Below are 25174 nucleotides of genomic sequence, written 5' to 3'. Positions count from 1 at the left end.
TAGTAAAATATTCATAAAACTAATACTGATTAACGAATAAGCATCTCATTCGTTACCTTATACGAATGAGTCATTCAATTAATGTTTTACATTCGTTAAAAATAACAAATCAAATTTATACGTTAAGTCATTCGTTATCATATCGAATCAATGTGTATTACTTTAACAAATCAATTATGATTCGTTACACTAATTCGTTATCAAGTTGACTGTCTATTCGCTACCTTAGCAAAACAGATAGTCATTCGTCATGTCTTAACGAATCATATGGTCAATCGTTATCATCTTAGCGAATCTGCCCATCATTCGTTAAACTAATAACGAATTGGACTTAATAAATCTATTTGACTAATCAGGAGTTAAATACTCATTTAATTTTGACTATGATTGCAGTCAAAGACGACGATTCCATTGATTAACCCCTTAATTTCCAAAAACCTTTCACAATTAACCTGATCAATCAGGTTCGGAAATCTGTTTAATGCAATAACACACAGATTATTAATTCTAATGTGGATTAAATTAAGAATGTTGTAGGTTGATAACTATTCGATTAATGTTCAAGTTTCTATTAATCAGTTACCCTTAAGTCACTGATGAATCTCTATGAATCTCATATGGTTGAACTCGCCATTACCTGTTGAATAAGAAGATGTTAATTGATTGTGATAACAAGCAGGCAGTAGATTTTTGAAAAATTTTGCAAGAGTTCTTTTAAGGTTGATGGTGAAATAGGAACAGTCGAATGAAAGATCTTTGGGATTATAAACCTGAATGATTCCACGATTTACAAGGTCATTCGTTCAAATTTTGAACTAACGAATGGCCTCATTCGTTAAATTAAAAAAAAAACTTGATTCGTTCAAATTTTTTAAACGAATAGGATTCATATTCGTTAAAATTGTAACGAATATTACATTAATTCTCTTATTCGTTAAACTGTATAACGAATGATAGAGTCATTCGTTAAATCCTTAACGAATAATACATTAAAAATCATTCCATTCGTTAAATGTTTAAACGAATGTCTTCCATTCGTTATGCACAACGGAAGCAAATGATGATATAACGAATAAGAAACTTATTCATTAGGTTTTAAATAACGAATGGCTTTACATTCGTTAAAACAATTAACGAATCACCAGTTTTCCTTAGCGAATGAGACATAATCTCATTAAGGAATTAAATTAATTATTAAACCAATTAGGGTTTTAATCAATGATTTAAATATTCAATTAAATCCAATTTAGGGTTTAATTGCATACATTAAAAAAATACCCGATCAACCAAGAATCGGTAATGTTTAACTTAAACGGATTTTTACGTTAAAATAATTCAATTGATGCCAATTGAAAATTACGTTAAGCACGAATAACTTACAAAAAATTCAGGGTAAAACTTCTTTTCTTTTTGTTTAGATTTATTCGTCAGCTCGGTAAATCGAATAATAAAGTAGAAAAATTAAAATCTTTTTGTACTTTTGAAAGGTTTTTCAAATAACAAACAAAGTAAAACAATAAAACTATACTAATAAAGTAGTACATATTTTTGTGAGTCGAGCAGGGAATCATATTGACCAAAATTTCCGTCCATCATAGTTTTATTTTCAGTTTTTATTATGACTGGTGTTAAGTCAATTATTGGTATTGTTTTCCACTTAAATCTTCGAACAAATTTTTCATAACTTTCAGTGATATTGTTAATTGGTTCAATTAAGCACAAAAATCCAATATAATCAGTTCCAATCTTGATTCAAGCTTAATTTGATTTTCTCCAAATCACACCAACTTGACTTAAACCTTAGAACCAATTTGATGAAAATGATGATTTTTAAGCAACATAGTCCGTAATCCCCACTACAAGATATACCCCCGTTATCAAGCAATACCCTAAGTTCCATTCTCATGGATGAGTATGCACGATTTTATCTGTCGGTTTACAGACATTGTGTCCTTTGTGGTCCGTTTCTTAATGGTAATGAGACGCGAGCAAGAGGACAATGTATGACTCACAGCGTGGTTTGATCAAGTATGTAATTCATTTTTGTACATGAAGTACATTTTGCGATCAAGTTTAGAGACTCAAGCAGTTACACTGCGGGTTCGCTTTTACAAGCATTTTTAATATTCATCGAAATGAATACCAGATGCAAAATCACATAAAGACCCAATGAAATCCGGAACATTAAAGCATCCCATCAATACAGGATTTAAGGTAACAAGACCATACATCGTTGAAGCGTTAACCACCAACTAGATACTTTTGCTAAAATTGTTTTCAAATTGATTAGAAGGCTTGAGTATGACCGGTTTATTACATTTCTGCCATCATCATCAAGACTTTTTATGGAACCGATATCCATTCTTATTCATCAATTTTATGTTTATATCACTTACTAGCCCATACTTGTTTGTCAAAAGACCTACCAATACATCAATGCAATTAAGCACACAGTCTTTTATTACTTACTTTTTACTGGACTTAGGAGAAAATGACCAATGTACTATCATTTTCCCTTTTTGCTTCGAAACTCATTTTGGGGAGCATTTTTCATTGTTTTTGGATTTTTCAATATTTGAATGTTTTTGGAGTTTTTAATTTTCTCTGTACAAACTGAAACACAATATTTTTGGATTTTATATTGTTCCTCCCCCTAAAAACAACAAAAATTGAACTAAAACAAGAAAAAATAAATTGATTTAACCAAGCTTTTGAATATCTTTCAAAGTTTTTAAACCATTTATACCCAACAAATATTAAAAACGTGATTTGTCAAATGCTTTGGTATAAAGGTCAACCTTTTGAAAATCCGTATGAATTTTATCAATTGAAATTAATTTCTTTTCAAAAATATCACGTATAAAGTGATAACAGATTTCAATGTGTTTGGTTTTCGAATGGTGAACCGGATTTTTGGTGATTGAAATTGCAACAGAATTATCAATATAAATGGGAGTAGTAAGAAACTTCAAACCGTAATCCCGCAAGTGTTGCTGGATCCAGAGAACCTGTGAGCAGCAACTCGAGGCCGCCACATACTCCGCTTCGGCTGTTGAAGTTGAGACCGTTGTCTGCTTCTTACACTTCCAGAAAACAAGACGGTTTCCTAAGAAATGACATCCCGCTGTTGTAGACTTGAAGTTGATTTTGCATCCTCCGTAGTCCGAATCAGTGAAAGCGGTGAGATCGAACTTATCGTCTTTGGGGTACCATATCCCGATGTCTGGATTTTCCCTCAGATAATGTAAGATGCACTTTACTGCCGCCAGGTGAGTCACACGGGGACTCGATTGGTACCTAGCACACAAACAAACAGCAAACACAATATCAGGTCGCGATGCAGTCAAATACATGAGAGATCCGATCATAGCTCGATACATGGTTGGATCTACGGTATCCTCCAATTCATCCGGTGATAAATTGTGACCCACGGGAAGAGGTTTCGAAGGAATTTTGCCATCAGATATCTCGAATCGGCTCAAGACATCGTTAACATACTTCGTCTGATGGATAAAGATCCCGGAATCAGACTGGTGAACTTGCAATCCTAAGAAAAAGTTCATCTCTCCCATAGAGCTCATCTCGAATTTGCTTTGCATCGTCTTTTCAATTTCTTTACACAATCTGTCGTTTGTCAAACCAAAAATTATGTCATCCACATAGATTTGGACGAGGAGCAAATCATCACCCACGTTCTTATAAAATAAAGTACAATCCACAGTCCCTTTCGTGAATCCACGTTCAATCAGATGATCAGCCAACGTGCTGTACCAGGCTCTCGGGGCCTGGTGTAAACCATAAAGAGCCTTGTTTAATCGGTAAACACGCTCTGGAAAGTCTGGATCCTCGAAACCGGGAGGCTGCTTCACATATATTTCCTCATGAATAGCTCTGTTCAAGAACGCCGATTTCACGTCCATTTGATAAACCTTAAAATTTTTATAGGCTGCATAGGCAAGAAAAATACGTATAGCTTCCATTCGTGCTACCGGAGCATATACTTCGGTGTAATCTATGCCCTCTTGTTGATTGTAACCAAGAACAACCAATCGTGCCTTATTTCTCACGATTACCCCGCGGTCGTCCTTTTTGCACTTAAAAACCCATTTAGTTGGAATCGCCTTTTTCACGCGATCGGGTTTATCAATTAAGTCCCATACACCCAATCGAATAAACAGTTGCAGCTCCTCCTGCATAGCTTCAACCCAAGACGGATCCTTGAGTGCCATTGCGACACTTGTCGGTTCTATCTGTGATAGGAAGCAGGTGTATTGTGTAATACTAAGGATACCCGAAGAGTGCAAATCTGCATAAGCACAAACAATCAAATCCTCAGTAAGAGATAAATTACACTCAACTTGTTCATCACATATATTAGCTAATTGGTGTCGTGTACGAACCCTGTCATGTACATTACCAATTATCTGTTCCTGAGGATGATTAGAAAGAATCCTTAAGGAAGGATTGACAGGTACAGATACGTTATCACCCAAATTGGTGACATTTTCCTCATCCGTGTCTAAAGAGACAGTTGGAGAGTCATCATCAATTAGAATAGGCTCATTTGTGTCTATAGCTTCCTTTAATGGTCCTGACGATGAATCAACAAAATCAGCTTCATCAGAAGACTCAGAAACATCATTCAAAGTCTCTGATACGTTAGGTGAATCATTCACATTAGTATACGAAGAACTAGGAATTGGAAGACATTGTTCCTCCAAATAAGATCGAATAACATCTTCAAGTATGTCTTCAACAACTGAAGTGAACGAATTAAATAAACCGTCATAATCGAACATCCAATCGGGACCCTTGCCTGTAGGTGGGATGGTATAACTTTGACAATCCACATGGTACCACTCTTCCACACAACCAGAAGAGAGATTGAAGATTCGCTTCTTTGGAGAATTGTATCCCAAAAAATAATCCTCAAATGCCTTTTCTTCAAATTTACCGGCATCTCTCTTCAAAACAGTACACGGACACCCGAACGGTTCCAAATACTTTAAGTTCGGTTTACGATTATTTAGAAGCTCGTAACTCGTCTTTTTGGGCTTTTTACAGTTAGTACGTGATTCAGTGTGTAGCATGCTTTATTCACAGCTTCGCTCTAGAATTGAACGGGTAGCTTTGAATCAGCGAGCATGGTTCTTGCAGTTTCAATCAGCGTACGATTCTTTCTTTCAGATGCACCATTCTGTTGAGGAACATAAGGTGCACTAAATTCTCGATAAATTCCTTTCTGTATGCAGAAGAAATCCAATACATTATTTCTAAATTCAGTTCCATTATCACTACGAATTCGTCTCACTTTCAGTTTGTAAAGTGATTCGATCTTCGTGATAAGATTCTGAATCAATACAGGAGTCTGATCTTTAGATCCCATAAATAACACCCAAGAATATCGTGAAAAATCATCAATCACGACTAAACAATAAAAATCACCCGCGATGCTAGCACGATTCACAGGACCAAATAAATCCATATGAAGTCGTTCTAGGGGTGTGATAATCGAATTAATCGATTTACACGGGGTGTGACTTCTTCTTTTGTTTTCCCTTCTTGCAAGCGACGCAGTGATCATTCAATTTGAAGTTCTTAAGGGTTACACCATCTACCAAATCATTTGAAACCAAATGATTCATTTTGCGTACATGGATGTGTCCATACGTCGATGCCAAAGAATCGTATCTTTCTCCGTAGCTTTGGAGATAAACACGTTTCTGAAGGAGAAACGTTTACATTAAGATTCATGTCTAGGACATAAATATCATTCGATCGAGGTGATCTCATGACAACCATTTCTTCAGGAATTGTGTATCCCGGTTGTAGGATAACACATTCCTTGTCTATGAAAACTGTGGTATATTGTTTATCACAAATTTGTGAAACACTCAACAAATTATGATCCACTTTTTCACAATAATTCACTTTTTCAAACGTCACCTTCCCGTTTGAAACTTCTCCTTCCTTTGTAATCATCCCACCGTTGTTACCAGCAAACGCCACATAACCCCCTATAATATCTTTGACATTGTTCAGAAGGTTCAGATTGCCAGTTATATGCTGAGAACATCCACTATCCAATATCCATTTGTGATTTGACACGAATTTAGATGAACTCTGCACAACAAGGTAAAGAAATTAGTTCAAAAAGGCAGCCCAAGCCTCAGTCTTGGGCTCTCCCTTTGATACCTTAGGAGAAACATTTAAATTAATACTGACATTCGGGAGTTGAGAATAAGTGATAGTTTTCTTGGTTTTCTTCATCAAGTATCCATCACGTATTCTTCCCGAATCAGTGTTTTTACAAATGGGTTGAGCGCGGTCAACGAATTTGTTAGAAACATTATCCGAATCAACCCGAACAACTTTCTTCGGATTAATATTCGAATACATTATGACACACTCATCAACTTGATTTTCTGTTACGTTTTGAAACAAACCAGTTTTTCGAGTTGACGAGTTTTTGATATCATCTATATTTGCTTTACATTTTTTGGAAACATGGCCAGGTTCACCACACTTGAAACATAAACGAGAGCCCAAAGATTTTGGTGGTGAAGCATAGGTCTTATTTTGTAGCAAAGATCGATGACTATCATCTTTGGGTTTCTCAAATGTTACCGTCTTTGGAATTTCATGTTTTAAACCCTTTTTGGTCTTATAGAATTCAAGATTTGTTGAATTCGAAGAATTCTCCAAACCTGATGATTTTACAATTGTTATAGGTTTAAACACATTATTTCTTGGTTTTCCTTGAACATTAACAGATTCAGATTGATAGAATTTTTGTTCAAGTTTGGTAACCTTTGAAGTTTCATCCTGATATACACTTTCAATCATTTCGGGTTTAAGAAGGTTCAATGGAACTTCCTTGTCTGAAAAAACTTTTAATAAACCCTTTAACTTAAAAACTTTCCCAGTCGAAGAAACAGACTGAGGATTGACAAATTTCATCAAATCCTCATCAGTGACAGTTGGTTTATCTGACTTCTTCGATTTAGGATTACATTAGACTTTTTCACTGAACCTCCCGACGACTTTGAGCCATAAACTACTTGCTCAAAGTCTTCAGGTTCATACAGAATGTGATTGTTAACAGGTATATTCTTGTTTTTGACAATCTCATCTGGTTTAGTCAACTCCTCGATTGAACCATCCAATTCATTTTTGGTAAAGACAACTTTACTTTTGATATGAATCGGTTCTCGAGTAGTTTTAGTTATATCAACATTCTCAGATTTAACAGTAGGCATATCTGAGCATTTTTCCATATCTGGAATGCTACTGTAATCTTCCTTAAAAGGAGGAGGAATTTCGAAATATCCTAACCCTGCTTTTCCATTTTTCTTATGAGCATGGTTTACTTCAATAATTTCATTTAAAAGAAACGACGAATCTCGAAATTTTCCAAGTTTTTTTTTAAGTTCCATGACTTCGTTTTCGAGTTTTGAAATACAGGTTCGGAGTCGAAGAATCTCCTGAAAATGTTGATCAACAACAATAATCTTACATTGAATCTCAGATTTAAGATCATGATTGCTTTCAGACATATTTTAAATTTTAAGAGTTGATTGTTCTAGAAATTTTGATTTCTGTTTGTAGCATTTATTGATCATAAAGTGATCTTTTGTGAGAGTAGTGTTCTGATGTAAAGCAGTTTCAAGTTTGGCTTTGAGTACAACACATTCAGCACACTCAATCACTTTAGTTGAAGATTCAGATACATTAATTTGAGGTTTAGGACATACCTCATCAATCTTAGCCATACACACATAAGATTCAACTTGTTCAGGAATTGATTCGGTTTGAGATGATGAACTTTGATCAGTATCAGTTTCAGAGTCAGATGAATCAGTTTTCTCAGATACATTATCACTGCTAGCATCTTCGAATTTCTCTAGTGGTTCAACAATAGCCATATTAGCTTGGTTTCCCAACAAACGTTGAGACCAATCAACAGCTTCATTAACCACCAGAGCTTGAGTAGCAGTAGACTTATCTTGTTCACCACCAGATGAAGTTGTTTTACTCTTATCTCCACCAGATGAATTCTTTCCTGAAGATCTCTCTGAATTGCATGGCCCAGAATATTCTTTTCTTGGCTCATCGCATTCTTTGGCAAAATGGCCAAAGTCCCCGCAATTGTAACATTTCACCTTCAGTTTATTAAATCCAACCCTTTTATTCAAAGTAGGAAGATCTTTCCCAGTTTGCTGCATGAATCTCTTGACTTTTCTAACAATCATAACCATGTTCCACTTGAGATCCATTAACTCAAGATTATCCAGGTCGATTTGATCATAGTCTTCATCTTTTAGTTCACTCGTGGCTATCTTGCTTCCAACAAGCTGTTCATACGAAGTCATGAAAGCGCACAAGAATGAAAACTGTTGTTCAGCCTCTTGAAGATTTACTTTAGGCATACTTGAAGCAGAAGCATTTCTGCTTGCATTGGCTCCATTGGCCATAAAGCATACATTAGGAGTTTCTTCTTGAGCTTGGGCAAAGAAGGCATTGATTGGAACAGAACTTGAAGAATGATTAGCTGGCATGGCTCCTCCATAGATTGAAGGATTCTGGTTTGATGAATGTTGGTTCTGATTTTCCTTTAACGAATTTTGACATTTAATATCAAATTCCCTTTCCTCAATCTTATTGATGAATTGTACAGCTGTAAGCTCGGTGTTTCGAAAGAAACCGTTTTCTTTCAATACAAATAGAAAATTCGAATATGAAGGAGGCAAGGCATTCTTCAGCGTATCAATCTTATCTGTTTCAGTTGGCTCAAGATTGACACTGGACATCTCCACAATCAGATGACTAAATCTGTTAATCATTTCTTTAACAGTCTCATTTTTCATCAAAATAAAATTTCTGAATTGAAATTTTATGAGAGTCTTCTTACTCTCGAGAGTATTCCCCAAACTTCTTGTTTTCAAAGTTGTGAACAATGAAGCACAGATCTTGATAGTGCTATATTGATGAAAGATTTGTTTAGGTAATGCAATAGTGAGAGTTGAATAAGCTTTAGTCTCACTCTCAAAATCTTTCAACTCTTGAGTTTCATAATTCTTGAATTCCTTAGGAGTCCAACCCATGTTGTCACTGCCTACCAGAGGTGCCGCATACACATCATTGAGAAATCGTACGCTACTTGGATGAACTGATCCCAAGTGAGCACGGAACCTCGGTTCCCACCGAGCAAAGTCAGATAGTTTTAGCAGTTTAGGACATTTGTTGTGACTGCCAATTTCATTGTCCATGGTTAGCGTCTGTTTCATCAATGCATTCTGAGATGCTAATGCATAGTAAGAAAAATTTTGTGACGCCATTAGTAGACAATTGTTAAACTTCAACGACCAAAATTGTCAATGTTTAAGACTTTATGGATACTGTTCACACGAATGTTAACGAATGTGTATTGCAAAGATTAACGAATGAATGATATTCGTTAATGATTTACATGAATGAATTGATTAACGAAATGGATCGATATTCGTTAAGAAATGAAACGAAAGTGGATAACGAATGAGTATAGACGAATGAGTATAACAAATGAGGAATGATGAATGTATATAACGAATCAGCTTGAAACGAATATTGAATCAGATTTAACAAAGTGATTTGAATAACGAATGGGCAATTAGACATAACGAATAAGCAGTTACATCTCAACGAATCAGTCTTCATTGTAACGAATGAGTATTCAAAATGTTCATCAGGTCTGAAAATCAATCCAAACTTCAAATCCGTCCAAATCTTACGTATTCATCCCAAAACCTATATCAATCTGTTCGTAATTCGATTCCGAACCTCCCTATGTTCGTCCGAACTCACGAACAACAATCAAACTCGTCAATTAATTAATCCAGATCAACCATAATAATCCGAATTCACAACAGTCTATCCGTACCTCAATTCAAACTCAGTTTAACCTCAAACCTCCATTTCTCATTCACTAATACCTTAATAATGATTCGATACACTTAGAACAATTCAATTTTCAATGAAATACGAGTCTCTGTTTCAATTTTAATCAAATAAACTTCAATTCCGATCAATTCATCATGAATTGAATCCAATACATGATGAGTTATACAATTTAAATAACAAGAAGCATCGAAGATCAGATCACAGGCTCTGATACCATTTGAAAGAGCTCGATCGGATCTAGATCTTGTGATTACATCAATGAACTCATTCTGTGTGAATACGATTAGGCTAGGATTACATTAGTGTGTGTGTAGAGAGTGTATTTGGACTGAGTAACGAGAGGGAAATCAGAGAAAACAAGAACTGTTACATTAATGATAATATTATAGGGTATATATAGGGGATGACTACATTCGTTAAGTTAACACTTAACGAATGTGTCATTCGTTACATTAACATACACGAATGAATATTTCATTCGTTAATACACTTAAAACATAGCGAATAGCTCTCATTCGTTATCTCATTCGTTAATCAAGGTTAACGAATGAGCTTACATTTAATACGAATGTGTTACATTCGTTACGGGGTAACGAATGTAACTTACATTAGAGCGAATAGCATTTTACATTAAAGCCCCTATACTAATAAACTATTACATTAATGTCCTGATAAAGACCGAGACGTACAAAACATGTATCAACATAAACCAAAGTCCCAGAAAAACAACTGTTAATTGGTTCCAATAAAATAGATTCAATCAACCAAAAGATTAATCAAAACTAAATCCCAATACATGTAATGTTCATAAAATAATCAGTTCATATACAAACCCTACACCTGAAGTGGTCGCAAGTGGTTTAGCCTTGCCTCTTCATCAAGATTAGCTCGATTATGGATTGGAAGGATGAAACCATGGATGATTTGGTGATTGAGAGGTCTTAAGATGGTAGAGAATGGCCCCAAAATCGTCCAAGGGGGCTAGAGTATGAAGCATAGTCGTCCTAGGGTTGAACCGGGCTTAAATATGGAAGAAAAACCCAAAAAATCGTGTTTTTCCGCCCAGACGACTGTAACCTACGGTCTCCCCATAGTAAGCTACGGTGGGACCGTAGCCTACGGTCTTCAGCCACTACCTTACGGTGACTGGCCCACCGTACTGTTTTGCCCATAATTTCTTTGTTATAGCTCCGTCTTACGCACCGTTTTCGGCCACGTCTTCGTCTTCAAATTCTCTATCATTCCATGCAATAAAATCTTCATTTCCACTCTATCTCATATGCTCCAATTTAGATCCTTTAAGCTTCGCTCACCTGTAAACGTAAAACCACTCAAATTAATCGTGTCCAAGACATATAAACACACAAAAAACACGATATAACTTACTTAACACACAATATTTCACCCACACATCACCACTCGCGTACCTCGTTTACTATCTCATGAGGGGTTCGCCGAGTAGAATTTCAGATTTGAAAAGTATGTGAAAATGAGATGCAAAGATTTGGAGGAGCATTGTCCTGGGACCTCAAATCATCACTTATCAGAGAGAAGATAAAGATGAAGTGGTGATAAAGCCTATCGAAATGTACGTCGACGCAGATTTTGAGAAGATTGAAGAGGATGAAAAGGCTCTTGCTACCTTAACAATGGCACTTTCACCTGAAATTGCCTTCGGATTCAAAGAGTTACAGTTCGCTAAGGCATTATGGGAAGCCCTCATTGAGGTGTATGAGGGAAATGAGGATATGAGAAGAAGCCGACAAGATCTCTTGTGACAAAAGTTTAACATGTTCTATCATGTCCAGGGAGAGTCTTTAGAGACACAGCTTCACAGGTTTATATCGTTGGTCACTGAAATATAATATGCAAACATAAACCTGACTTATGCTAAAATAAATAACAAGCTGGTCAACTCCCTGCCACAAAGCTGGGACATGAATGTTGCCATCATTAAGAAGACAAAAGATTTAGCCAGGCTAACCTTATCAGAAGTGACAGCGATCATTAAAGCCTATGATATGGATGATAAGCAGCGTGCCATAAATCATGCCAACTCCTACAATGCGGCCGGTTATAGTGTTACTTCTAATAATGCTCTCAACAAGACAGCTTCTTTATGTTCAGATCTTCTCAGGATCAGTATGCTCAACCACAGCAGTCTCAGAAAAATTTCCAAATGTTTAAGTCTGCTCAAGGTCAATTCACTCAGAAAAATTTCCAAATGTTTAAGCCTCAATCAACTACTGCATCCTCCGGTCAGTCTCCCACTCAGATTCCCACTATTTCAAAGAAGACTCAAGAAAACATTGCCTTGATGGCAGGTTTCATGAACTGCTACAATGCTTTTCTTACTGGAGATCTGGTTCAACCAATTTTAGTTGCTGAGCTGGATCAAATCCATCTTGATGATGTTGAGGAAATGGATATCTCTTGGAAAATAGCCATGGTAGTGTTTAGAGCGAAGAATTTTACCAAGAGAACAGACAGAAATAATTGGAATGTGCCAGCTAACCAGAAGGTGGGATTCAACAAAGATACTCTGAGATGCTATAACTGTCATGAGCCAGGTCACTTCGCTTGTGAATGCACGAATCCAGCCAAGGAGGGAAACAGGGAAAGAGCATTAGTTTCAGTGAGTAGTGCTAGATGAGAGAATGCAGCTGGTTCAAATGAGGGTGATCGGGGAATGGTGGCTCAACAGTTTTCTTGGAATGACCAGATGGCAGCACTCAAATATCAGAAATCAAACTTCCAACTTTGCCTGGGTTGATGTCATAGAAGAAGAAAATGAAGCTGAGGAGCAAGTTAAGGATCTTCAGTGTGCGCTCATGGCCTTCACTTCTTCCAGCTCATTCGAGGTAGGTTCTGAATTATGTTCTCAATCTTGTATTAATAAGGTAGATTTACATAAGTCTCACAATAGTAATCTTCTTAGAGAAATGGAGGGAATAAAACATGAAATTTCACCCTTAAGAAACAGGAAAAAGCTTTAAAAGAAAAACTGGAGGCACAACAAAAGGATTTCTCAAAACTTCAATCTGATTTTAGCATAAAATGTTGTCACCACTTAGATACTAAGCAGAAAATCTCCGAGCTGACCGCTGAGTTAGACGCTTTTTAAGTTGGAGATTGCTAAGTTAACTGATAAATTTGAAAATGCTAAATTCAATTTTAAGAAATTCGATGTCTCTAGTGCTGCTGTTGAGACTATGATTGAAAACAATTGAAATGGAAAGAACACAAGGGTGAGAGTATTGGGTATAGTGTGGTTCCCCCTCCATATAATGACAATTACACTGGACTTCCTCTTACCAAAGAAGAGGAAGAAATGAAAAAGTAATTGCAGTATGGTAAGCCGACTGCTAGTGGCAAATGTGCTCTTGGTTCAGACAAAGCTACTGAATCAACCTCTAGGGTGAATGATACTAATGTGTTTGCTTCATGTGCAGATGAAGTAATTATTGAGGATTGGACTGATGAGGATGATGACTCACCTGTTTTGGATAATAAAATTATAATTTCTAATGTTTCGTTAAACTTGCCTATTTTGAACTCTGCTGCTACTAATGTTTGTGTGGGCTCTGTTTTAAAGAGAAAGGACAATTGTGTGGTTGGTTTTGCTAAAACTTTTAAAAATGGTGATGTGCTTCATAATACATTTGATAAAACTAAAAGTTTGCATAAATCGTTATCACCCAAGTTTGTTAAAGAAGGAAGTTCATGTGTCCTTAATTGTGATAAATCTAGTGCTAAGTCCAAAGCGGGACAAACCGGTAAACACAATAGAACAAGACCAGGAATTGACCACAATAATTTTTCTGTTAAAAGGAAAACATGTTTTATTTGTGGTATTCCTAGTCACATTGCTAGAAATTGTCCACGCCGTCCTTATATCCCATACTATGGATATCATCAGAGGACTATGCCTTGAAATACCTTCCATAAATTTCATTCTAGTAAATCAAGGTATTATGAGGCAAATCACTCTGACGGTGATTGGAAGAGAGACAAGGCTGTCAGGTTAAGTTCCTATCAGACCAAGCCTCTCGTGTTTCAAAAGCGTGATGGAAATTCTGTTTCGATTCTGAGACCCAAGTAGGCCTCATAATCGAAATCGTTCCAGAAGTCAAAAGTCCAAAGTGTCTTCCATCCGCAAACCAGAGACAAAGTCAACCGTTTATACTAATAACAAAACTATAAAACCCAAATATAAATGGTTGCCCAAATCTCCGGTGTCTAAATCATCAAAAAATTCCTTCTCAATCTTAGATAATCAGGAAGACATGTCATGGAAACCTGTAACACGTTTAGATGAGTCAGGTCTACCCAGCACTACTATGGACTGGGTACCAAAAACTAATTAATCTCGCACATCATGCAGGAACAGCTATGGATGAAGATCACCAGACCTTGGTATGTTGATAGTGGCTGTTCCAGGCATATGATGGGAAACATCTCTCAACTACATGGCATTCAAATATTTAATGGAGGGTATATTTCCTTTGAGGGAGGAGAAATGGGAAAGATTATGCAGAAGGGTACTGTAAGTAATGGTGTTCTTAAATTTAAGAATGTTAGTTATGTTCTGGTATTGAAACACAGTCTGCTCTGCGTCTCGCAGATATGTGATAAAGGTTTTTCAACTCATTTCACTAACAAAGAGTGTCTTATATTAAAACTGGGTATCATTATGCTAGAAGATTGGATTCTTGTTCGATTACAAAGAAAAGATAATGCGTGATCGACATGAACAAAATTGTTCTAGATGAGATCACTTGTCTATTTTCAATACGTGATCGACATGAACAAAATTGTTCCAGATGAGATCAATTGTCTATTTTCAAAAGTGTCAGAACACAATGCCATGCTCTGGCATCGTCGTCTTGGTCATGCAAATGTCAAAACTTTAAAGCGTCTTGCTAAAAACGACATAGTCTGTGGTTTGCCTTTTAAAGATTTTGTAACAATTGAAAAATGTGTAGCTTGTGCTTTACGTAAAAATCATCGTAAATCTCACAAGCCAAAACTGGTCAATACGATTTCCTCAGTTTTCTAATTGTTCCATATGGATTTGTTTGGTCTGGTTCACATATTGAGTCTTTCTCACAGTTCTTATTGTCTAGTTATTACTGATGACTACTCACGTTTCACCTGGGTGTTTTTCTTGTCAAATAAGAGTGAAACTGCAGAATTGAAAAAAACGCTTTGTGGTGCTTATGGAGAATCAACTGAATCTGAAGCTAAAAGGGATTCACTGTGACAATGACAAGGAGTTCAAGAACTTAACGTTAAATTATTTTGTGCTGAAAAGGGAGTGCTTCGACAATACAGCTCAGCTCGTACACCACAACAAAATGGTGTTGCTGAGAGAAGGAACATGACTTTAATCGAGGCTGCAAGAACTATGTTGTGTGATTCGAAGCTACCTTTGTTCTTCTGGGCTGAAGCGGTCAACACTGCTTGTCATGTTCAAAATCGGGTGTTAATTAACAAATCACATATGAAGACTCCCTATGAAATTGTTTATGGTCACAAGCCTGCATTAGCACACTTTCGAGCCTTTGGATGTCTGTGTACTATACTAAATCTTGAATCGACTCCAAATTTTGGAGCCAAGGCTGACGATTGCTATTTTGTTGGGTATGCTGGTCGCATTGCCTACAGAGTCTACAACAAGGCAACAAAGCAGATAGTGAAATCTTATGAGGTGCGCTGGCTAGAGGAGAATGAATGCTCGTGTTGGTCCTGACAGGTTATTTGATTATAATGAACTGTTTAAGCCATTTAATGTGTTTCCAGTTGTTGATGCAGAAAATTCAGTTGCAGGGACCTCAAATGCTGTTGATGAAGAAGACGACATCTCTACTGACCTGTCGAAATCATTGGACATTACTTAGCCATTTTCTGCAAGTTAACAAGGAAGTGTTACTGAAACTATGTCTTCACAAGAGATTTCTGCGGCCGATGTTTCATCAGTTGAGGGGGAGAGTGCCATTCGTCAAACTTTTGGTAGCACTCTATTCCCAGATGTCATACCAATTGAGTACATTGCCAGTACTTCGTACTCGCACAGTACTGCGACATCTGGATGGAAGAACCCTTTCTCTAAAATCCTTGAAGATCCAACAAATCTACCAGCTAACACTTCTGTTCCCGATCACTCTATTCCAACAAGAATTCAGTGGGATCATCCAATCGAAAATGTCATAGGTCCTCTTGAAACTATCGTTTCAACAAAAGTCAGACAGGACACATCAACAACTATTTATATTCTTGTTTCATCTCTCAGATTGAACCTAAGTCCATTGAGATGGCTTTGCAAGAACCAAGCTGGGTGGACGCCAAGCATGAAGAATTGGATCAATTTGAGAAACTCAAGGTTTGAAGATTGGTTGAGTTGCCCGTTGGGAAAAAGGCTTTATGTCACACCCCGACTTAGGGCTTAGGCGTGTGACTCTCAGTTGGTACCTATTTTGTAAATTTATCAGAGTTGCAGGTTGTTTTAGCAGAAGTCTTTATTTAAAAATATTGATTTATTTTGAAAACTTTTCGGATAATGAATATCCGAGCGTTTATTTATTTATTTTAAAATTCATGTTTAATTTATTTAAATAATTTAAAACCAAGCCATCTTCTTGTAGCGAGTATCTATCTCCTTGAATTACTCTAATTCCTTGCTATTTGTGCTAAATCTGTAACCTGTAATATGGGGAAAATACGTCAGCAATATGTTGGTGAATCGTTGACTCTAAATATAATTTAAATAACAATTATAATACAAATATAGTTTTCTTGACATTGCTCAGCAGAAATATTTCTATTTCCGGTATTGTGACACTGCCCTACACACATACAATTTCTCCGAGCCACGTAGCCCATATCAGAGAACTATATATGATTGTTAGCTCGCGGCCACGTAGGCTTTGACTGTTTCCTGAACAGTTATGTTTGGATCCAGACAGATGTGTATTCGGTCTGAGTTGTTTTATTCTTTAATTTGTATTACAACAGTTTTAGAGATCACGTAATCTCATGTAAACGTTTGACTGACTCCATAAGACAAACAACCTGTCTATCTTATAGAGTAAAAATATGTTTGACTGATTGTAAAGGTTTAACGTATTCACGTTATAAAAGGGTTGAACGTATTCACCTATGATTGTCTGTCTAAATGATGTGATGATCTCGTTTGAAAACCTTTATGAATGATTGATGATTGACCTATAATAAAATAGGCTTATATAAGCACCCGGATCATTTCTTGATCTAGCTACAGACCTTTAGTCTAGTTTTAATAGCTTTAAACCTGGATTGATCATTTGTTTGAATAAAAGATTTAGACCCATAGTCTTTTCATTTATTTACAAATCATGTGCCAAGTTTCTTCTTCATGAAGAAACATCTATTGATAGATTTCTTCTTCAAGAAGAAACATTGAATGACTATAACCTTTGTATGTAAAACCTTACGTTTCTTAATCACAAAGAAACATAAATTTTAACTATATCTCTTGCATGTAATGTTTCTTAATTGTGAAGAAACAATATTTCAACTATAACCTCTGTATGTGAATATTATATTTCTTAATCATAAAGAAATATTATTTTGACTATATCCTTTGTATGTGAATGCTTACGTTTCTTAGTCATGAAGAAACAATATTTGACTATAACCTTTGTTTATGAAAAACTATATTATGTTTAAATATGATCAAGGTTCGGGTTATACCCCCGACTATGGTCTAAGCCATATAATTTAATAATGAAATGATAACTTAAGCGGAACCCCTACCTTACATGGGTATTCGGAGTTTATATGCCTAAGCTTGTATGAGCATCACTTCTACTCTCCATCGACCCTATTCTTTTCTCTCTGGTTTTTCTTTGGACTTACAGTTTCCTTTAATTGTGAATGATTCATCTATTTGTTTCAAATTTGTTGTGAGCTTTGTACTTGGAAACATTTGACAGGTAGCGTTGGTTTTGATTTATAGTTTGTTATTTTTTGTTTTAATTGATGTTATATATATATACACAACAATGGTGACTAAGCACTCATGAATCGAGTCTTCACCAAATTAGTTGCTCCATCATTAAGATTTCATATATATTAATATTATATGCTTATATAATCATATTAATAAAAGATAAGTCGGCATTTCCTATTCTTCATAGTAAGGAATGCTACAATTAATTTGATGGTGAAAACACTTTGTGAAATTTTGTATATTGATGTTTACCAACAAAATTTAGTTTTGCGAATTGATTTTTACGTAATTAATGTGGCTTCACAAGAAGATATTTTCAAATTTTATTTTAGCGTATGTGTGTATATATATGAAGTTATATTTGTTCCGAATATTTAAACAATGTTTGATATATAAATATGAATGCAAGTTTAAATATTGTCGCTTATTTTATTACACGTTGCTACTTGGTTAATTACTCCGGGGTTGAGTCATGGACCACCAACACAAGACTCAGCGGCCTGTTGAGATTGAAAATCTTTAGTATAACCACGAATCACTACTTTATTGTTTGTAATCCACCACAGTCACTTCATTTCTACTCTCTTTAATGTCACAAAATTGAACCTTTTATTTTTTTCCCCTTTGATTTTATTATTTTATTTATTGAGAATGGAATGTGGATAAGTGTACAAATGTTCATAATTTGATTTTTGCTGTCACTCCTGATTCCAAATGTGGCGTACTTATCTTTCTTATGACGGGTTAACATTTTATCATATATTTTATTATGTTATATGTATATTTATAACTAAAACGTCTTCCACTTAAACGTGTGTGTATATATATACACTTTAATGAATATGATTTGTTTATTTCAATTCTTTAAACTACGTTTTATAATGTTTGTTAAAATATACCCAACCATACAGATTGTTTATTTTGCTTAGCGCTCGAGTAATAATATGTCGAATATAAATTAAATTATTTTATTAATGTCTAGAAAATGTCCACGCCGTATATTTACCTTACATTCTTATGTCGCTTACTACTTTTCAACCCTTCGACTTTTTGAAAGCTGACATTTTTGTTTTAGAATTTTGACGGGTGTTACACTTTAGATACGAGTTGGGTTTTTCGCAATAAGCAAGATTACTGGGGTTATTGTTCGAAACAAAGCGCAGCTTGTGGTTCGTGGTTTTCGTCAGGTTGAAAGCTTAGATTACACTGAAGTGTATGCTCCAGTGGCTCGTCTTGAGGCCATTCGGATTTTCCTGGCATATGCCTCTTACATGGGGTTCACGGTTTATCAAATGGATGTCAAGACAACATTTCTGTATGGAGAAGTAAAGGAGGATATTTATGTGGACCAGCCACCTGGTTTTGTTGATTCAAAGCATCTGTCTCACGTCTACAAGTTAGACAAAGCTCTCTATGGTCTTCATCAAGCTCCTCGGGCATGGTATGCGACTTTGACGGCTCATCTACTAGGGCATAGGTACAAGCGAGGAACCATCGATCAGACTTTGCTCATTAAAACCGTTGGAAAAGATCTGATCTTGGTTCAGATTTATGTGGACAATATCAATTTCGGCTCCAACAGTACTACTCTATGTTCTGAATTTGAAAAAGTGATGAAGAAGAGATTTGAGATGAGTTCGTTGGGGGAGATGACCACATTTTTGGGGTTACAGGTTCGTCAGAGTTCGACAGGTACTTAGCTACATAAAGGAAAATATGTCGAGGACATATTGACAAAATTCGAGTTCCAAGATTCTAAGTGTGCGGCGACCCCTATGGCAGAAAGACCTCTTCTTTCATCTGATCCTGAAGGGAACTCCGTAGATCAAGCGTACTATCGATCAATGATCGGATCCCTGGTGTATCTTTCCACCAGTCGCCTAGACATCATGTTTGCAGTTTGTCAATGCGCGCGCTTTCAGGCTAATCCTTGACTTTCTCATTTAATTGCTGTTAAACGCATTTTTAGATATCTGAAAGTGCAACCGAAGCTAGGTCTTTGGTATCCCAAAAACTCAGAATTTGATTTATATGCTTTTGCTGACAGCAATTATGGAGGTGATGATATTGACAGGAAATCTACGTCTGCTGGATGTCAATTCTTGGGTGATCGACTCATTTCATGGCAACACAAGAAACAACAAACGATGAACACATCTACTGTTGAGGCTGAGTATGTTGCTGCTTCTTCCTGTTGCTCACAGGTTATCTGGATGCAACATCAATTGCTGGATTCCGGTTTGGAATATCTTGACACTCCAATTTTTTGTGATAATGATGCTGCTATTGCTATTATTAAAAAACCGGTTCAGCATTCTAAAATCAAGCACATTGAAATCAAAATTCATTTTATTCATGACTGTTACGACCGAAAATTGATTCATCTTGAGCAAGTTCACATTAATAATAATGTGGTAGACTTATTTACAAAACCGGTCGGAACAGCCAGATTTAATGTGTTTGTAGGTTTTTTAAAATGCTATGTTTCAACGATTAAGTTTCTTTTTAGGTTAAATTTGTACATAAATTTTTTTTGTTATGTTATAATTTTTGCACAAATTTAGGGGGAGAAAAGTCAAAAATACAATAAAAGGATGTAAGTGTGTTAAAAAAAAATTGTTGTGTGCATTGCTTAATTCTTCCGCTTAAAATGTGCCGGTTACTTAAATTCGAGGGACATATATTTGTATATGTTTGGATCTATCGTTTACCTGTAGACATACGGGATAGCCATTTAGCTGAAGACTAAAAGACTGGGGCGACTGAATTTAAAAACGTTTTCTAAATAACTATCTGAATTTAATTATTTTGCTTAAAATATGCCGGTTAATTAAGTTCGAAGGACATATATTAATATATGTTTGGTCTTGTTATCTACGTGTAGACATACGAGATAGCCATTTACCTGAATACTGAAAGTGACTGGGGCGACTGAATCTAAAAATGCCTTCTAAATAACTATTTGGGAAGTGATATGATTATTCAATTAAAAGCTTTATAGAAGCTTAAATATTTTCAAATGAAAATGGATCCAACCTTTTGAAAATGATAGATAGATTAATTTTGTGTGCCTAACGTGTAAAGTTACTAAGCTAAAAGGGCTTGTGAACAGTCATTGATTTGTATGGTAGCTTTCCATGATAAGTAAAACTTTGAAGTGATATAAACTAAATCTACTAAACTTACTATGGAGAATCATTTTGAAGTTTTGTGCATGTCTCTAGATACATCTCTCCAAATGATAGGCAGAAAAACAATTACCCAGTCATCAGTGGCGAAGCTTGGGCTTCGCCATGGCGGTGACCGAAGTCACGGACCAAAATATTTTTGGATCAGCGATTCGGTTCGTGTCGGTGGTTCGGGCTTGGTCGGTGGTTCGGTTCGTGTCGGTGGTTCGGGCCGTGTTGGTGGTTCGGGTCGGGTCGGATCAAACAATGTGACATCTATATATCTAATTTTTTTTTCATTCATTTAAAACGATTGTTCTTACAATTAAAAAAAACAAGACCTAAAATATCCATAATATGACAATAATACGAGAGCCGAGAGGAGGGTGAGTACCTTAGATGAAGATTTACTCGTTTGTTCATCATCTTTTTTTTTTTAAAAAAAGAAAAAATTGCATCTTGCTTTTTCATGATTTACCTAATTAAGAAAAATCAATAAGGTAAGTTAGAGTAAAATTTCACCATACAATACCATTTAAAAGCTTAATTGACTAATTTCTCCAAATCCTCAATTCAAAATTACAAACCCCAATTTTATAATCCTTGATTTAACAACACAAGGGTAGAGGAAATAAACTATTACCTTGCGGTGGTGGATGTGCGGGGATGAGCGGCGACGGTGGATGATCGGCAGATGGCGGTGGGGCGGTGGGCGGTGGCTAACTCAGAACTCAGAAGGTAGGGTAGAAGGGAAGTAGCAGGTAGGGCGATTGTTTTGAAAGAATTCCCGTTTGTTTTTTTAAAGTTATTGTGTGTATAAATTTACAACAAGCCCCTCCAAATTTGAGTGTTATTAAAAACTAAGTTTTGTACAATTTTTATAACTTTTTTTTATAAAAACCGTGAGGTTTTATAAAAAAAATCAAACGATAGGGTATTATATTTAAAAAACAATTGGTGGTGACCGGTAGCTTTTTGGAAAAATACATTGGCAGTGACCGCGCTTAAGACCTATAAAAAATTTTGGGAAAAATCGCGAAATTTACCCTATTAACGGGGAAAACGGTAGTGATGTAGGTCCCCCCGGGGCGTTGCCGATCGGTACGAGATCCGCACGAGGTCTAGGAGTGCGGAATCCTCCTAGACTCGTTTATTGGTGTAGAAGACGAAGAACACGGTTACACATACATAAACACACGAACAAACACAAGAACGGGGTAAACACATCTGCAGATCTTTTATATAATAATCATAACTTGTTACATACCAAATACGAAAACAAATGACGGCCGACCCGAGGTGAGCTCTACCTCGGGCCGTCCCACACGACTCTCCCTCTCGGTTTCTCTCTAGCTACTTGAACTGGACACACAATACTCTAATTTTCTGGATCCTCAAACCTAAACAAGACACGTATATATATATCGAAACAACTTCGCGGGCTTGGGCTTGGGCCAGTAGGCGAAGTTGTTCTAACTTCGCCTATGACAGAAGTTGTTACAACTTCGCCTACGGCGAAGTTGTTATAACTTCGCCTATGGCGAAGTTGTTCTAACTTCGTACTTCGTTTCCGCTGATTAGAATTGCATAGCGACGGTCACAAAATGCACCAACAGACTCCCCTTTGACCGTTGCTCTCAATTCTAACAAACACAAAAGATCATCTGTTACAAAACATGCACCAACAGACTCCCTCTTAACTGATGATCTTCTGTTTGCTCTTCAACCAGCCGTGTCTGAAACTGTCGTGTAGCTTCACAAATCTACCAATCACCCAGCGTCTTCCATATCAGATCTCCCCTTCAGTGTAAGCTTCTCCGACTAAATAGATTGAGGTCTTTGAAATGCATGCATCCCCGTGCCTAATTGATCATCTCAACCAATCACGTGAGTCCTTCTGACTTCACCAACACGTGAAGTTGGGCTCCCTCCACAACTTCACCAACACGTCGGCATACGATAAGGTTTAATCTTCAACTACTCAACATCAAGTGATCAATTTCATCATAAAACCACCTTGACAGAATCTAACACACATGACCATTAAATAATCCGAAGCATCTTCAATCACCAGGGATAACGATCAAGAACATAAACACTTTAATTCCCGATTAAATCCAACTTGTTCCAGAATTTTCACTTTAATAAATAAGCATCACGTTTCAGGATCCAATTCTCGAACGCCTTGAAAATAACATAAATAATATGCTCTGACCGCAATCCAGTAATGACGAAAACCTTCAGTTCAATTTGACTTTCTTCAGTTGGTCAACCTCGAACAACAACAATTTCATTGCCCACAAACACCCAAATATGTGTCAATATCTAGTTTCAATCAATATCCCATTCACAAACTCAACTCCATATCCAGAGTTGACACGTATTTGTTCACACGTAAGACCAAGAGATAACAAGTTTCACTCGTTGACGGAACAACGTCTTCGGTCTCACAATAATCGTGTACACCTGGCCATACAGACGAAAACTTCAAACACTTTTTTTTTAACTTCGCCTAAAGTCAACTTCGCTCCTCCTTAACTTCGCCTGTCCATAACTTCGCCTGTCCAAAACTTCGCCTGACAGATAACTTTGCCTGAGATAAGCGAACTTGTGAGGTAGGCGAAGTTGTGAATAACTTCGCTTAACCTTATATCTTCGCCTAAACCCTAAAATTTAAGCGACAACTTCGCCTGAACCCCATAACTTCGCCTGCGGCGGCTGTTCGGCCAGAAACGCATCAGAAACGTGCCAGAAACACCAAAACGCAGATCTCGAACCATAGTATAATAACCTAAGGCTCTGATACCACTTGTAGGTCCCCCCCGGGGCGTTGCCAATCGATACGAGATCCGCACGAGGTCTAGGAGTGCGGAATCCTCCTAGACTCGTTTATTGGTGTAGAAGACAAAGAACACGGTTACACATACATAAACACACGAACAAACACAAGAACGGGATACACACATCTGCAGATCTTTTATATAATAATCATAACTCGTTACATACCAAACACGAAAACAAATGACGGCCGACCCGAGGTGAGCTCTACCTCGGGCCGTCCCACACGACTCTCCCTCTCGGTTTCTCTCTAGCTACTTGAACTGGACACACAATACTCTAATTTTCTGGATCCTCAAACCTAAACAAGACACGTATATATATATCGAAACAACTTCGCGGGCTTGGGCTTGGGCCAGTAGGCGAAGTTGTTCTAACTTCGCCTATGGCAGAAGTTGTTACAACTTCGCCTACGGCAGAAGTTGTTACAACTTCGCCTACGGCGAAGTTGTTACAACTTCGCCTATGGCGAAGTTGTTCTAACTTCGTACTTCGTTTCCGCTGATCAGAATTGCATAGCGACGGTCACAAAATGCACCAACAAGTGACCTGGGCCACCCCCGGTCCCATCTAACCTTCGCTCCTGCCAGTCATACACGAGCCCGTTAGTGTCTTGATCACCAAAAATATTATGTTTTCCAGTTATTGAAAAAAAAATTGTCTTTTAAGGCTTAAAGGGTCAAACTAGAACTACAAGGGTGGGGCATTCAAGTAAGTCCTGAACACCAGAATGTAAGGCTTGTAAATTCGGACAGCATGTAAGTCCAACGTTCAACCTTAAAGCTTAAAAATTGTTTTTGTATAGAGAAAATCTTTTGATCGAGTACTAGGGGGTTGGACTCAAATTGGGGTGATTTGGGGAAAGCCAAATATGCTTTGAGAAGATATAAGGGACATCATAGGTTCATAAGTGATGTCCATCTAAGCTTTATGCCTAATTGAATCTAAGCATATCACTGATACAATGGAAATCATGCAAAGTGTTTAATTACCTGCTATCAACCTTTTCACTATGTCATAATAATGCTGAAAATGAATCATTGTGAAAACATCTTAATCAATATGATTTCATGTTCAGATCTTTTCATAATAGGGTTGCCTGTTTAACACAACTGAAATTTGATCCCAAAATATGTTAGAATTACTAAAGGCGGGGTGGTTAAATCGTTTTGTTTTAGTTTAGTTTTTGTTCTAATTTTATTTTTATTCGTTCTGTTTTTTACCTCTTGTTCACTCGTGT

The sequence above is a fragment of the Bidens hawaiensis genome, unplaced genomic scaffold (genome assembly GCF_021521415.1).
Source record: "Bidens hawaiensis isolate Kalapana, Puna unplaced genomic scaffold, B.hawaiensis_p1.1 tig00030894_1, whole genome shotgun sequence".
Lineage (NCBI taxonomy): Eukaryota > Viridiplantae > Streptophyta > Magnoliopsida > Asterales > Asteraceae > Bidens > Bidens hawaiensis.
The sequence above is the reverse complement of the archived record's forward strand: the minus strand, read 5'-3'. Positions refer to the sequence as shown.